Here is a 15,992-nt window from a genome sequence, read left to right as displayed (position 1 = left end):
AGTCGCGTAGTTGCGATCGGTAGCAGCGTTATAGGCGGAATGAATAAAACAAGGATGTGACCACATAGTCTAATCGGAAGTAGAGTTTGGTAAAGTGAGAACCAAAAAAGTTCCCAAAAAAAAAGGTTTAAGTAACAAAATATTTAGCGGAAACTTGAAAGGATAAGAGAGCGGAAGGGTTGAGAGAAAGAGATAAAAGCGAGCCGACAGACATTGTGTACGATCTAACAAGTATGTTAGCTAATATCTGCTTGGTACTATTGAAAGAAAGGGCTGTTCTTCAAATTACCTGTCTTGGATTGGACTTAATTAAAACTGTCCGGTAGGACAGTTGTGTAAGGGTTGATCGTCAAAAACTGCATAAAAAAGAGTAACGATGAAAAAATATTAGATTATTTAGGTTTGCCTATTTAAGAACTGATTGTAATTAATTATGAATAAGACTGATTTTTGTTATAAATCCAATTGAAAAAGTGATTTAGGTGATTTAAGTGATTTATTTAGATTTAAAAGTGATTTTGAATGCATACCTTATGTCGTTTCATGAATATATTTGTATGTCAATTACTGGTCCCACCACCCCATGTCAAACACTGGTTCCACCGAAAATTCGGTATGTCAATTACTGGGTCATTGACATACTTCCAAAAAAAATCATTTTTGGTTGACATAAAGATCGAATTTACTGCTTTTAAAATATTAATAAAATAAAATACATCCTACTGGAGCGGTACAATTTTACAACCTTCACCTGGAGCCAAAATAACGGAAGTTATTCTATCTTAAACTCGAATTTTTTCTTAAGCAGTCAATTACTGGTCCCTTCACCCTATGTAGTTTAAGAATAAGTAGCTCTGTAGTTTCATCCAATAGAACTTTCAATTAAGTATATGTTAAGAGCAGTTACTAAAACGCTATTAAAAAATTAATTTGTTCAAACAACAATTGTAGCGTATACATAATCAGCTAAATCTAGTGAAATGTTTGACTATTACTAGGATATAGTTTCCGTCGTAGCATTTAAAAGTATAGAACTACTAATTGTTATTTAAATTGTAAAATAGGTAGTAAAAGATTTAGGAAGCAGGGGAAGTGCATGAGGTCATTCTTGAGGTTTCTTGCAGGTTTTAAATAACCTTTCTTAGAGAAAAACCCAATATAATGATACTTTTGATCACAAATTCTTATTTGAAATAATGCTTCAAAACTCCGTTAAAAAAAATAAAAGTATTTTCCCATAGGAAACCAATATCTTAAAAACTATTTCGTAAGGTTGATTGTGAAAATCTTCACGAAAAAGTGGTAATATTGAAAAACACCCAATTTTGACTAATTTTTTTCCCCCCTCTTTTCCTATAAAAACATTAAAATACTCAAATTTTCTTTAAAATAAACAGTATATCCTCATTTTCTAAAGTGTAATTGTATGCTAACGTTTAACTTAAACTAATTATGAAAATTAACTAATTATGAAAAAATTATGATTTTGTTGAAAAACTTATGATCACATCAGTTTTGTTTTTAGTGGATAAAAAGTTGAAGATATACGAACACTCAGATCAGTTTTGTGTACCACAAAGCTAGGGAAAAACATGTTTAATTCTGGTTAACATTTAAAAAATAGAAAATCTTCAAGATCGTAACTTACTAGTAGTAAGTAAAGTAATAAAAACGAAGGATACAGGAAATGAATATCATTAATAAAGATGAGTCATATATCATTCATGCAAAATGTATTAATCAAACGTCATGTCCTACTAAATTATTCGACGTCATACAATTATTTGACAGTAACTGAGATTTATGGAAAGAAAATTCACTTTTCATATTTAGCATTTCTCGTATTATTTTATTTCTTATGTGCTAAAGAAAGAACGAGGTGTAATTAAATAAGAATTATAGAGTAAGAATTAAGAGAAAGGGTTGAATCCCTCGAGGAAGCAATGAGCAAGTACTCTACGTAGATATCATCGTAATATTTATAGTAGGGCAATAACACTCAATGTCAACCCGTCAAAGGAAAGAGACCTTCATCTAGAAGATAAACGGATCTAATGTCAGCCTACATAGTTTCCTAAAGGATAGTTTAAAAAAAATAACTTGGATAAAATTCTTGAGGGTTTTATATTATCCCGTCCTACAAGGAAGAAGAAGTACGAGGAATGGAGGAAGTCCTGTCATCCAATAAATTGATGTGAACAAGGGGATATCAATGCAGTCGAAGGTTAAGCGATTAAAGAAAATGTATTGTGGCTCCCTTAGATGACTAGTCTTTCTCCATGGACATTGTTTCACGTGTGATCTAGAATTTCGCCTAGGGTTACCCAAAACGCAGTTATAGTTAAACACTTTGCTGGCCCTCTGGAGTAAACTAGGATATCCGCTAAGACTCCCCAAATCCAGAGGAAAGGTAAACCAATTGCCCTTTAACCAGTTAAGCGTGGAATTTAGTTTTTTAAAAACCCCCCACAGTGTGCAGAATTAAAATCAGACAATGACGTGTATACACGTCGAACGTATGGCAAAACAACTTAAAGTTTAAATCGTTGTAATAGTCACTGCAAGCGATTTTTTCTGCAATTTCTGGGGCTTACAGATTACCAGAGCATTCTGTGCTCATTCAAAAATCTTGAACCACTAGTGAAACAAGAGCTTTGACAAGAAAGAAAAGAGCTTTGAATTCTGTGCAAAATGAAATCATGCTCGTACTGAGGTCTGAACCTCTATCTAAAAGGTAAAAACGGGCATTGCACAAGGGTTGAGAGCTTCTATTTGTGTGAGGTAATCCCCCAATCTCTAAAGCGGAGACCAAACATGGTACCAACCACTTATTATTTGGCTGGCTCCCACCACCTCCCTCCGTATAAAATACTTGGCAGTTCTATTGGTAAGATAAAGGAAACATCCCACCAAATAATATTCTTATTGTATTTTATTAAAATTTCGAGTTTTTATAGTTAATGGCAATTTTATATTTTTTCACAACGAGTATACACGTCGAATGCACACCGTAACAGAGATTTGGTTTGACGTGTATACACGTCAAACACGCTTAACTGGTTAATGGAACTATTCAAGATTAAAATAAACACCAATACAAACTTAAGAATAAATTTAATATTTAAAAAACGAAAATCACGAACCATTTGCTAGCAAATAAATATTACTTGTTGCCTCCAGAATGCTAACAAAATTGTTTAAATTTATGTACATAAAGTTAAATAAACAAATATGATATGCAGAATCCCCAGAGGGGTTTTCTCTGTGAACTAAAATAACCTCCCCAAATTGAATGCACGGAGATGGGATTATACAGCAAGCAAGTAAGTTGAGGCTACTTCAGCTGGAGGCGACCCCGGATAGAGGATGAGGCTGTTGGATAAACAGAGAGGGAAGGCAACTGAGCAGGAGAGATAGAGCGAGAGAATCCCTAAAATGTTTGCAGATTGTATTTAAACATTCCGTAACTCCCTGAAACAATAAGGGATATACTGACAGTAAGGGTGTTTATACAGTATTAATAAACTGTTGGGTTGGAATTCAATATATATATATATATATATATATATATATATATATATATAGAATAATTTCATTCCTCGACTTCAACAACAAAAACAACATGGACATGTCATCACAAAAAAGAAAACGAAGACTGACATGTATATGTAGAGGATAGACAGACAATGTCCACCAGAAAACAACAATCCCGCATTTTATTTTTTGCAGGCAAGTTTGGGTGAGGTTTAGTGCGGGGGGACCATTTCAGCAAAATTTACTTTACTGCAAATTTATTAAATTAATTAAAATTTCAAAATAAATATAGCAAGAATAATCACATCATCAAGGATCAGAGACTAGCATAATTGGTAACTGTAATTTTACCACAATAGGAAGATAACGGCTAGGTCTAATTAAAACTAGCATATTAATTAATTGTTACAATTTAAATGGTTTTGTTACATTCTAATGTTACAATGTCTTCCAGTTTAAAATAGCTTAAATAGGCTTTGTAATTGTGATAATATATCAGGACAAGATCTAATTAATGCAGACTAAAGTGATGCTTTAATTGTGTAGAATTTGTGCACAATGTTCTTGTTTTTACTAATTTTAGAAGATTTGAAAAAGTGTTAATTTCATTAGATTTATGAATAACGCAAATAAATAAGTGTAATTTTATGTGATATAACAGGTGGATTTTCTAACAACGAGAGTTGGAAAAATAATTTTCATTTAGGAATTTAAACAACATGAATAATTTTAATGATGCCTAATGCGCTATAAAAATAATTTCAACTGTTCAATTAAATACTGTAGGACCAAAGATTTTAAAAATAAATTATAGTCAAGGAAGCTGCGAATGGCTATAAAATAAAATACTTGAAACCAAAAAAAATTGGACTGAAATAAGTATCGTTAAAAACAGAGGGTGATGAACTATCTCATCTGCAGTTGATGAGTCACTTGCAAAGATCAGAAGAGCAAATGTTTTTCATCTCAGCTGGATGTTCCTAACGCTGCGTTTCCCATAGTTTGAGATAAATGGTTATAACTGGCTGGCTAGACTATGAGATTAGAGCAAAGTAAATACTGAGAAATGTGGTGATAATTCCTTCTTAGTAGATAATCAGTTTAGATGAAAGAGGTTGCAGTGTTTATAAGTTCTTGTGAGGAGGTACCTAGTTGTTGGAGCAAAGAAAATGTTCAGAAGAAAAATAGGGAGACAAAGAACAGATTGGAATTACTAGGCATCTAGGAGGATGTGGCCTGGAGGATGGGGACAGCATGATTAGAGAATTTTAACTAATGAGTAGGTTTGAGCAGGTAAAATGAGAAGCATGATTAAAATAATAATAATAATTATTATTATCATTCAATACAAATATGATTTTAATGCTCTGAATTTGGATGCTGTAAAAATGGACAACCTTCGTTTGACTCCTCACAGTTAGGAAGTCCCAATTGGAGTGGACTATTTTTAGTTACGATTGTTTTCAGCATAAAAGCGTGATTTAAGAAGATGGAAACTTAGATTGCTCAAAGCTGCTGGCGATTGTGAAACAGCTGCTCTATAAATGGGGAAAAAACGGTGACCAATGTGTTAGGATAAAAGTTAAGCTTAGAATCATTTACAAAGAGAAAGATTATCATCTATAGTTAGGAGTATCTTTAAAGATACTGGGCATGCTGAAGATATTGTTAAGAGAAATGTTGTACAAACAAGTTAGCGAGGGTTAACGTATCAGCTGAGAAGATACAAGATAAACGGTGGATGTCCTGAGATGAGACATATTCAGGGAGATGAAAAGTACCCCTCGGTGGAATGTTTGTTGGGATCTACTGGGAGCTCTGCCAATTTGGGACTCTGCACACTACATTACTGATGGGAGTCAGATGGTGTTTGCAGGAGCTATTCTCGTAAGTGAATCCAGTTTGAGACGAAAGAAGTTGATTAGGCTGTCACAAAAGAAACACTGATCACCAGAGTTACTTGCTGGAACCATTTTCTCTGGACACTGCAAGGTTTATAAGGCAAGAGCGACGGTAGGTTTAAGTAAATTTTCAAATTAAACTTTGGAAATATTATGGCCAACTTCAACACCATAGTTTTAGATTGGCGTTCGTTCAAATACAAATTGTCGTTTATTATTATTAATTTTATGGGAGAGCTAAGAAATCTGTCCAATGAAAAATAATAAAATAAAAAAATGTTAAAAATATTACAGTTAAAATCAAAGAATCGACATCAAAAATAATATAGCTGTTATAAATCATCAGAATATTTAACTGACAGTAACATTTTATACCCTATTTAACCAAGTAAATAACAAAGAGTGTTTACAAAATCCTTCCCAGGGGACCTTCTTCGCTAAGAAATACACCTCTTGGTTTGTATAATTAAATTATATTTCAAACAGAAATAGTGGGGGATTCGTGGCTTCCATTTGTGCGCAGTAATTCTACGCTTGAAATAAGTCCCTAGTGTGATCTTGTAGAAACACAATTACTGTGTATACTAAGTCAGTGGTTTTAGGTTATGTAAATCTTAAAATTTAAATATTAGTTCAACCTTTAATATTAGTGTGTTTTAGTTTAACCTGTTGCTTCTTTGGAAAATGTAAAAAAAAATATTGAATAGTAATTTCATTAAATTTACTTTGAAAACTATAAGATGTAAGTTATTTTATTTTCTTTTAAATATTTACTAACCTTATGTTCATAAATTTCAAATAAGCATAGATGGCTACAGCAAACTGGAATTGTAGATTAATTTGGCACAAGACACTAAATCTGTAATTAGAAATAGCTTATTTAAAATTATTATCTAGAGATTTGTTTAAAAAACAAAATATATTTTGGACCACTTTGAAGGTTAGCTAGGCAATTGTCTTTGTTATTTTGAGGCTAGAATTGATGTAATTTATTTATTATTTTGCAGCTTTTAAATTAAAGTTTCATTGATTGTCCTTGGGTAATGAAACTTTGAAAAAAATAGATAGAAAATGATTCCTTCAAAGAAGAAGAAGAAAAAAAAATTTACAAGTTTCAAGAAGAAGCTCTAATTAAAGCTCTAACTAAATGAAGAAAATATTTATTGTTTCAAATTGGTGCAAGATCAAAGTTAAAGTGATTTAAAGAAGTGCATTTTTGAGTTACAACTAATGGATCTTCCAAAAAATTGCCATGCTGATCATTAAAAAGGAATTCAAATAGCAGATAAGTTTATTGTTTTGTTTTTTTCAACTCAATTTCTTTCATGTCCATGAAATTGAGCTTAATAATTTCATTTATTTTATTTTTAGATTCAATTTTTCATGAAGCTTTTATCATTAGTTGTAATGATAAAGTAAGTTGTTCTTTGCTTTGTATAAGAACATGAATGTTTTTTTTTAATTCTATGCTATTCAAATTGGTTATTTTTAGATTATGTTCTAGGTTTCTGTAATACAATAAACTTTACAGTAAATCATAGTTTTACTTAAATAGTGTTGCATCTAAATAGACATCAGAATATCGCCTAAACATAACCTATAAACCTTGGTATCACTTTCGATCAAAACCTATCCTGGAAAAACCATGTTTCCCAAATCTCTCGTCGTTCCATCCATAATCCTTAAGCAGTTTAATAGTTCCCGTCACCTTTTTCCAATTAAGACCCGGCAACTCCTAGTTTCCTCTCTTATATTCCCCCATTTCGACTATGGTTGTTTAGTGTATGGCGGTCTTTCTGGTGATATAGAAGCTAAGCTTAAGCGCCTCATGAACTGCTTCATAAGATTTATTTTCAGCATTTCCAGAGACTCTCGCATTTCGCACTGCTACGATGAGTTGAAGTGGCTTTTTCCTGTCTATCGCCGCCAATATTTTTTGGTTTCTTTCCTTTTTCAAGTCATCCAGTCTCAAAGGCCTTCCTATATTTTTCAACTCCTTAAGTTTAAATCCTCCATCCATTCCCGTAACACTAGATCTCGCTCATCTGATCTCTATATTCCCTCTCACCGTACCTCATCCTTTGACAAGTCCTTCCTAATACGTGCTACCTCTCTCTGGAACTCCTTGCCTTCATCTGTCCGCCATGCTCCTACCCCATCCATCTTTAAATCCCGTCTATTCAGTTATCTACTTTCTTTTCAGCTTCCTCCGAAATTCTAATTGTTTTAATTTATTTCCTTAATTTCTGCTGTTTTATTATTTTATTTTTACTTTCATTTTCACTTATTATATTTTCACTTTTGTAAATACTTATTTATTTATTTAATTTCTGTATAATCACAGGCCAAACTATTAAGGCCTCTATTTGTTCCTGTATTTATTCTTAGGGGACAATTGTCCCAGAATAATAAATAATAATAAAGAATAATAAATTTCTATTTCTATAAACCTTTACAAAATTGAGTCAGAAAAATTGAAAGATTCAGAAATTAAAGATTTAAGAATTAAGATTAATATAGTACAACTCTTTTTAAAAATATGTAAAATAAATGGAATTAAAAAGGTAGCCAATTCCAACCATTATTTTTCATTTATTTCTTTACCAAGCCATTTTTTTTAGGGTTGTGAACCATATTTTTCGCAATAAATATCAGATTATAATGTTCATGAATTTGATTTTTAAAAAAACGAAGTTTATTAAGGTTTTTTTAAAGATCAAAATGCAAAATAATAATTTGCTACTGTAAAATAGGTTCCTCAGCCCTTGAGGTGACCCTTGTACCTGGGGTCCTGAAGCTTGGAAATTAAATTAATCAAAAATTATGTTTGAAATTGGCAATGATCTTTTCCATTTTTTTTAAGTCTAATGATTCAATAATTAAAAATCAATTGAATATTCTTTAAATGAAATTATTTTGAAACTAGTTCTAACTTACTTTAATCTTTTATGGCCTAAAAGACTTTTGTAAGATTACAAATGAAATTAACATCCAATTGTTTGATCAATGAATACCAATTTAAACTTATTTTGTTAAACAACTAATTTTAAGATAAGTACAATTTATTTTATTGTGGATTACCTAATAGAAATACTAATTAATAAAAGAAATTAGCTTTAATCATCTATTCGCCATATTGAGATTTTTCAAATCTTTATTTGATCTAATTTTCAAATTAATCACCATAAAATTTATACAATTTTATGGCACTTAGTTTTAATAATTTCATTTGTGCTAAATTATTACATTTAAATCAACTTTTAAGTAATAATTAAGAATTACTTACGTATTATATTCAAATTCAGTTCAAGATGGTGCACGACCGAAGTACAATTAGAGGGCATAAGCTAAGATCCAAAGAGGAACTCTTTGCCTTATATTATATAATAAATTAAATTAATTTTTTGTTTCTTAAGTGTAATGATTATTTCATATTTTAAATTAATTTTTTGAATCATTTAAATAATCAATAAAAATTAACTTCAAAATGATAATTTTAGCAATAACTTAATTTTTATAATTTGTAAAACTAAAAATTGAAAGTTATTCAGATATTTTGAACAATTTTAGAGGAATTTTTTAAATATCATTACGTTTTTTTAAAAAAATATTCTTTTTTTCCTTAAACTTTTATAAAATACTTTCTCTACACAAAGGGGACCTTCTTTTTGGTGGACGCCATTATTGTCTCGGGTTGCAGTGGTCCTTTTGAGTTCAAATTGAAATTTTTATTAGTTCTTTTTTTTTGTGTGTGAACAGTTTTTGTGTGTGAATTACTTTTTGTGTGTTAGTGAAGTTAAATTCATTAAGTTGTGTATAAAAAGTACATTAAACTTTTAGTGGAATTGTGTTCAAATTTCAAGTGAATAAAATCTGTGTTAAATGGGTGAAGAACAAAGAGGCTTCCTCCAAAAAAGCAGTTGGTGAATGGTGAGTGTAATTTAGTTTTTGTTGGTAATGGAAATGGAATTCCAGGAGTTCTCAAGTTATTTTCAGCTAAATATTTATATTTTTGAAAATTTATTTTACGAAACAAAACCCCACGTATTTGTTTTTTGAAATCAAATTGAAGGTTTGACCTTGAACTTTTTTTTTCACATTAAGGCCTTAGGCATTTATTTGCCTTTAACATGAATTACTCTGTTTAAGGTTAAATAATTTGAGTTTATATTGAATTTTTTGTTCTGAATTTAATTTTATAATTTTTTCAGAATTTTCCAGTCCATTTCACATTAATTCTTCCATTTCAGTAATATATTCTAATATTATTATTTCACCTATAGTTCATAAGTTCATAAAGTTTATTTATTACAATTATATTTATATTTTCACTTATATATACAAGAAAAAACTAAGTCTGATAACTTCAGGTATAAAATATTTCTTTTCATACCGTTTTTATAGCATCCATTAAGGCATTTCTGCAGAATATATAAGATGTTGAGCTTGAGCAAATAACTGAGAAGTCAAAATGTTTCATTTTAGTCTTCGAATCCTATTTTTTCATTAGTATTTATCATCCAGGTCTCTAAGCCGTACCTATTAACTATCCTGTAGAGAATATTCTCTATTTTTTTCAGTAGAGTGGCCACGAGAGGATCAAGTACCTCTAGTTGCATTTCTTTTTGCTATGGGCTTTACGAAGTGAGTTTGGGGTACTGTCTATCGTGCAACTCATCCACCTGAAGGTTCCCGGTGCTTTCAAGTTTACCTTTCACCTATGTGGGATTTCTATCAGAAATCAGATTTTTTTTCTGAACACAGGCCTATTCACAGCGTTAGGTTCAGGAAGCATCTGTTCAAGATGGGGCTTAGTAGCTCGGAACCGTTGTGCAGATTGTGTTTCAGGAAGAGGAGGAAACGACCTCTCACTTGTTCGATTGCAACGCTATGAAATCTTTGGATCTTTGAGACCAGAGGAGAAAGGAGCCTAAAAAGAACTAGTAGTGAAAGTCTTTAACCTTCTTAGTAGGGGAGTTTTCGTCTTCTAGATCCAAAGGGGAAAGGCACAATAAGCCTCTTTTGGCTGCGGTGCCCGTGGGGCATAAGTCTCGTCCCGCTATCTTTAATCTTAATCTCTTCGCCCTAAACTAGAGTTATATCCTCCTTCTTCTCAAGTCTCCCTTCATGACCGTTTTGTACAAACAAACGACCACATTTTCTCCCTACCTGAGGGCTTCCTCTTATAAGCATTTATACCCACTTAGCTCAGGCACACAGCATTCCTCCCTTTCTTCACAATCTTGTTATACATCCAATTACTTTAGCCATTTTTCTCAAACTACATTTTCATTACTCCTATTAGGTACCTCCGTGACATGTAGTTATAGCTATTCCTCACACTGCATTTGCTCGCTACCTCCTGGAATACAATTACTTACCACGACTTTCCTCAAACATTGCATTTTCTCTTTATCAAATTAAACTTTTCTGAGCTTTAATATGTAGCATTTAATCTATAGGATCCTTTTGAGCTGAGGAATTTTTTTTAAAAGCTTATTTATTGGTTATTTTACATAACCAAAGTGATAAAGGAGCAAACCTCTGTAGACTCCAATGAAAGGTTAACCAATTAGGCATTAACTTGACATTTTTCTAATTTCACAAAATTTTATGCGGAACTCTTTATTGGGTTCTTACAAGAAATATGTAATGTAATTTGAGGATTAAAATTGCATAATAATTAAGATAAAAGAAAGTAATGAGATTTCCAAACTTCTTTTCTTTTTGTTCTAACACAGTTTTCTTTTTGTTCTAGGTGAGTACATTAATTTTCCACAAGTTTAGAAGAAAATTTTACGTAAGTGACTAATTTTCTATTTATCTAATTTTCATGTATTAATTATATTCATTAGAAGGGTAGTAAAAGTGAGTGGAAAGTGTTGGTTACACAAGCTTTTCTTTAAAATAAAAATTAGAAAAAAACTTCGCTTTTCTTCTGCTTCTGTAGATCTTGACGTCACGGCTGATGTCCTATTCTAGCAACACAAGTTCCTTTAGTCACACCTCTAACGTTGAAACAACAGTCGATCTACAGAAGTAGTCGAATTGTGCAACTAGTTGTGTGTTGGTTTAGGATTCACCAATGGAAAGCTTATCTCACACAGACCTTACATTACCAAGTTATACACCTAATTCTCTGGTGCCAACAACCTACTCGTACATTCTGCACTGCCCGCTTGTAGCACTTCGTCTCCTTTAAATCCTTAATCTTTGTAAAGTTGAGGGATTAGAAAATTGCATTAACCATGCCTAAAAATGCCTTCTTTAAATAGGCAAGCCGTTCTTTCAGCTCCTTTTTTTGGCTCAAAGTTGGCTGCTCTTGAAATAGGCGTTGCATGATTTTTGGAAAAATAACTATAAAGAAAATATTAATCCTAATTAATGAATAACGTATTGAGCATAAGTGCTTGGTCAGAATAACAGGAAAATTGTCGGTATAAGTTCAATTCAACATCTGGTCCACGTACCACGTAGAGCCGGAAATAAGTTTCTGGACATGTGTCAATTTAATGAATCGATTTTTGTGTAGTTTAATTCTAGGTCTAGGCCTTGCTTTTATTTAATGGTTAATATGAATAAACCATGTTTCAAGTCGCCTCCGTTCACGACACCTAATTCGGTAGTTGGACCTAAAGTCTGCCTTATAGAATAAGCATTACTTTACTTTTTATAGATAGAGCTCATTCCCAAATCTTTTAATATTATCCAAAATTAGCTTGGATCACTCTGTACTGTGGAACAGAGTACTATCAAGTAGTAGAAACAATCCCATCCTCCTTTGAGAAGAAAGAGTGTTGCTCGGGTGTCTTTTTCGATGTGAAGCAAGCCTTCGATCGAGTGTGGCACCCTGAATAGCCCTGGTTCCTTAAGAGCATACTTCCGAATACTCCACTTCCTCATCTTGAAGTCCTATTCGTTTGACTGTTACGAATTTTCCAGTTCAAATCAGAGCATCGTGTTCAGGCTAGTTATAAAGCTGAAGCGGGCGTTCAACAAGGCAACATCTTAGGACCTATCATATGTGTAATATATACAGCAGATGTACTAAACCAACCGGAAACTGTCCTCCTATCCGTATCAGATGACAGCTGTACATTCTCCTTACAATGATCCAGTAATTGCTCGCAGTAACCTCAAAAACTGTCCCTCTTTTCTTGAGGAAATGGAAAAATAAGTTGAATGAAACTATAAATCTCAAAACATTACTTACGTTCACCAATCGAATTAGACTAGAAAAAAGTGACGATCTATTATAGGAACAAATGAATAAACAACACTAGAAATAGTCGAATAGGTTTTTCATTGTTTCGCGATATTTTTTCTCGAAAATGGTTCCAATATATTGATTATACTCTGCTCACCTGCAGATTATCTAATTTTTGTAACATTTTTTAAGAAAACTTCTCCCAAGCGTGGTTCTTTAGTACATTTGTCTTATGTTATTGTTGTGAGTTTATTGTACGGTTCTTGGGATATTCTGACTGAAAGAATGTTGAATAGCCGGAGGTGTAAGTGCGTAGAATAATGGGTATTTTGAGTTTTTCATTTCATTTTCTTGAGAGATGCCTTTTCAATGTGGCTGTAACGGCCATTGCAGCAAGATTAAAGCCTTGATAGATATCAGTATCAGATTTTATTTAATTTAAAGTTTAGATGGATGTCAAGTTTCTAGTTTGTGGCAGTGTAATAAATTATTGGCTGTAAAAAACAAAGTTCATAAATTTCAGTGTATTCTTCCCGCCCTTCTTGCAGTATCATTTACCAGGAAACGTATTTGATGGTGGATATATTTAGCGATCCATGTGGCAGGTGTTTTGTGGCGACCAGAACATACAAACAAAGCAGAATGTTGTGTACATTTATAGGGAAATGCTTCATCAGCAGCTTCATATAGCTCTGCGTGTTCTATCGCTCTGGAAAACATCGCTTTGTGCAAAAAAAAAAAAAAGAGCCTACACAATTCATAGGCCTAGTCTGTCGTGGGTGACATAACCCTACATACGTACATCCAGACTGTTAGGACCCAAATAACCCTCACAAACTACACCTCCAACTTAATGGCATTTAACGCTTAGTCGGCCACATCAATGCTCCCTTTGTGCCCTACAATGGAATTTACTGCCTTTCATCCTCATAAATCTTCGCAAGGTGTCCTTTTATTCCAGTTTTGGATGAATGAATTTTCTATTCCTTTTTTTACACTCACTTATAAGAGGAGTTACTGATGCAGGTTTTCAACGGATATTTGCAAGGTTCAAGGTTTTTGCAAATATCTCGGTTCAGGAAGAACCCCTGCAATAAATAAGGCTTTGGTCGATACCGACTGAAAGTGCCAATTCTCTATTTGCGATTTCTCGGCATTTTCTTACCACTGCCATGAAAAATATTGCGACCTTACCCAAAATCGAATTCACACCAGAAATATCTTATTTAAGATCTGGATCTGAATTAGTGTGTTTTAAAAAAGTGAGGGTGTTTGTGAAAGAAATTTCTTAAAAATAAAAGAAAATCGAATGAAGCTGAATGATCATATTTTGATTTGACCCTTCCAACGGCCCAGCTGTAACTTGCCGATCAATATCCCTCAAAAAGGGGTTATCACTTTACTGCGAACAAATTTCCACCTCTCCCACTCTTCATACTGGATTCCTATGCGTATAGTTAGAGCTATAACTCTAATTTGGAACATTTTGATTGCATGCTTTTTTGATTCTTAAGAGGTTAGACTACTTCGAGTTCGATTCCTTAGGTCCAGATTGGTTTAAGTGTTGTACAAGAGTCTGTTCTTCAGCCATAGTCTTGATCTGCTGTCTTAATTGTCTTTTGAGCCAACTATATTGTGGGTACATCTGTTCTCTCTCTTAAATCAGAATGAGGGGTCCATGTTAGTCTTTTATCGATGAACAGCCCAAGGTAATGGATGACACCATTGGTTGGGAAGGAAGTCTGGTTAAAACACAGAGAAGACCGTATTATACAGGAAAATTAAGTGTTTTTTTTGTTTCTCGGGACGGGGCATCATCAAAACTGCATTTTAGGTTATAACTCTAAATTAATAATTTACACTAATGTTATCCCCTCATAATTGGGTAAATGTTTAAATTTATAAAATTTTGTGGATATGAAATTGTCAAATAAGTTTGATAATTTTGCTACTTACCTTATATAACTATATTATCAAAATTGGGCTGAGATTAACAGAGTTATTTAGTAATAATAATTTTGGAGGAGGCCTCACATATATAGGGCTAACTCCTCTCCCATTCGATGTACAGCGTCGAGACCCCCAAAAGGTACATCTACAGAAAATTCCGAATCGAATGACACCTCATTCATGAAAATCGGTTAGCGCGTTTAGGCGCTACGTTGTTTACCAAAAAAGGTGACAACAAGAACAATTTTTTGAAAATGTCGTTTTTGCACATTTTCAGCAACGTATATCTCGAAATCTATTTAATCTAGGTTGTTGCAAAAAAATTACAGTCATAAAGGAGGATTTGCCCTTTATTTTAAAGAAAATTTGGGAACTTTATCTTTTATAGAAAAAGAGAAAAAAATTGTCAAAGTTGGGTGTTTTTCAACGTTACGCTTTTTCGTGCACTTTTTGACGATCGACCCTTTTACAACTGTCCTACCGGAAACAGTTTCAATTTATCGAGATTATTATTATAATTTGTTTTAATATAGCCTCCTCTTAAAATCTGAATTTGAATAAGAATAAAAATTATTGTTTGATTTTCGCACAATAATTAATGATGCAGTAGGAGGGACATATTGAATAAATATTGCGACAGGAAAAAGAAAAGTTAGAACTTTGTATGGAGATGAAGATAAATTTGTGTTTTTGACACACAACCAGAGTGAGAGGGTGTATATGGGTAGGAGGAGGAGGTAGAGAGCTCTGAAAGAGAGAGTTCTACCCACCAACATGGTCTTTTTTTTTGAACTTTCTCTGAGAATGAGTAATGATCATGTTAGATAATATCCATACATACATCCATACAAACCTACCCACACTGTCCAGGTTACGCCTGCGCAATAAGTTACTTTTTTTTTACGACTTAATTATAAAAATCTGAAATGAAAACCCTCACACAAAATTTTTTATATACAGAGTGTCCCAAGCTATATGGGTAACGTCTTTTTCTCGGAAACTAAGATAACTAGAAAAAAAACTAAAAAATTCGTGTCCCCTTAGTTTTTTGTTAGAAATCCAAATTTAACTTGTAAATTTTTTTACGGTGCTTCCAGAAGCGAGATACAGGCACCAACTTCTTTTTTTCAAATGGGAAGGTGCGGTTTTTATTTCAGAAAAGATTCCTCTATTTTTTTAAAGAAAAATTTACTCGAACGGTTTTTTTCTGTGAGCGATATTTTAGAAGTTATGAATGAAAACATGATTCTTATAAGAAATGTCAAAATGAAAATTTTATAACGGTTTTTTGATTGAATAAGAAGAAAAGTACTATTTTATTATAAATTTTACTCCTCATTAATATTACAGATCATGCTCGAACTGGCCTCCAACATTAGAGATGCGTAGACATGCTCTTT

General features: G+C 32.6%; 2 protein-coding genes across 12 annotated transcripts in view; one reads left to right on the top strand and one right to left on the bottom strand.

The window, feature by feature from the left end:
* LOC141453470 (uncharacterized) overlaps positions 1-15,992 on the bottom strand; it is a 337,574-nt gene that overhangs the window by 208,567 nt on the left and 113,015 nt on the right. The gene's annotated exons all lie outside the window — the stretch shown is intronic.
* The window catches only part of LOC141453471 (uncharacterized), a 291,215-nt gene that overhangs the window by 171,402 nt on the left and 103,821 nt on the right, over positions 1-15,992 (top strand). For 3 of the 8 annotated variants that reach the window (XM_074126778.1, XM_074126775.1, XM_074126780.1), the window contains exon 1: positions 8,912-11,235. The exons of 4 other annotated variants lie outside the window; for them this stretch is intronic. The gene's annotated coding sequence lies outside the window, so the exon portion shown is untranslated. Of the gene's footprint in view, positions 1-6,017; positions 6,178-6,442; positions 6,851-8,911; positions 11,236-15,992 lie in introns of those variants that run through there. One more of the 8 variants, XM_074126771.1, reaches the window with a different exon arrangement.

This window comes from Rhodnius prolixus, unplaced genomic scaffold, assembly GCF_049639745.1.
Source record: "Rhodnius prolixus isolate KJV_2025 unplaced genomic scaffold, Rpr scaffold_3, whole genome shotgun sequence".
NCBI lineage: Eukaryota > Metazoa > Arthropoda > Insecta > Hemiptera > Reduviidae > Rhodnius > Rhodnius prolixus.
The sequence above is the reverse complement of the archived record's forward strand: the minus strand, read 5'-3'. Positions and strand labels throughout refer to the sequence as shown.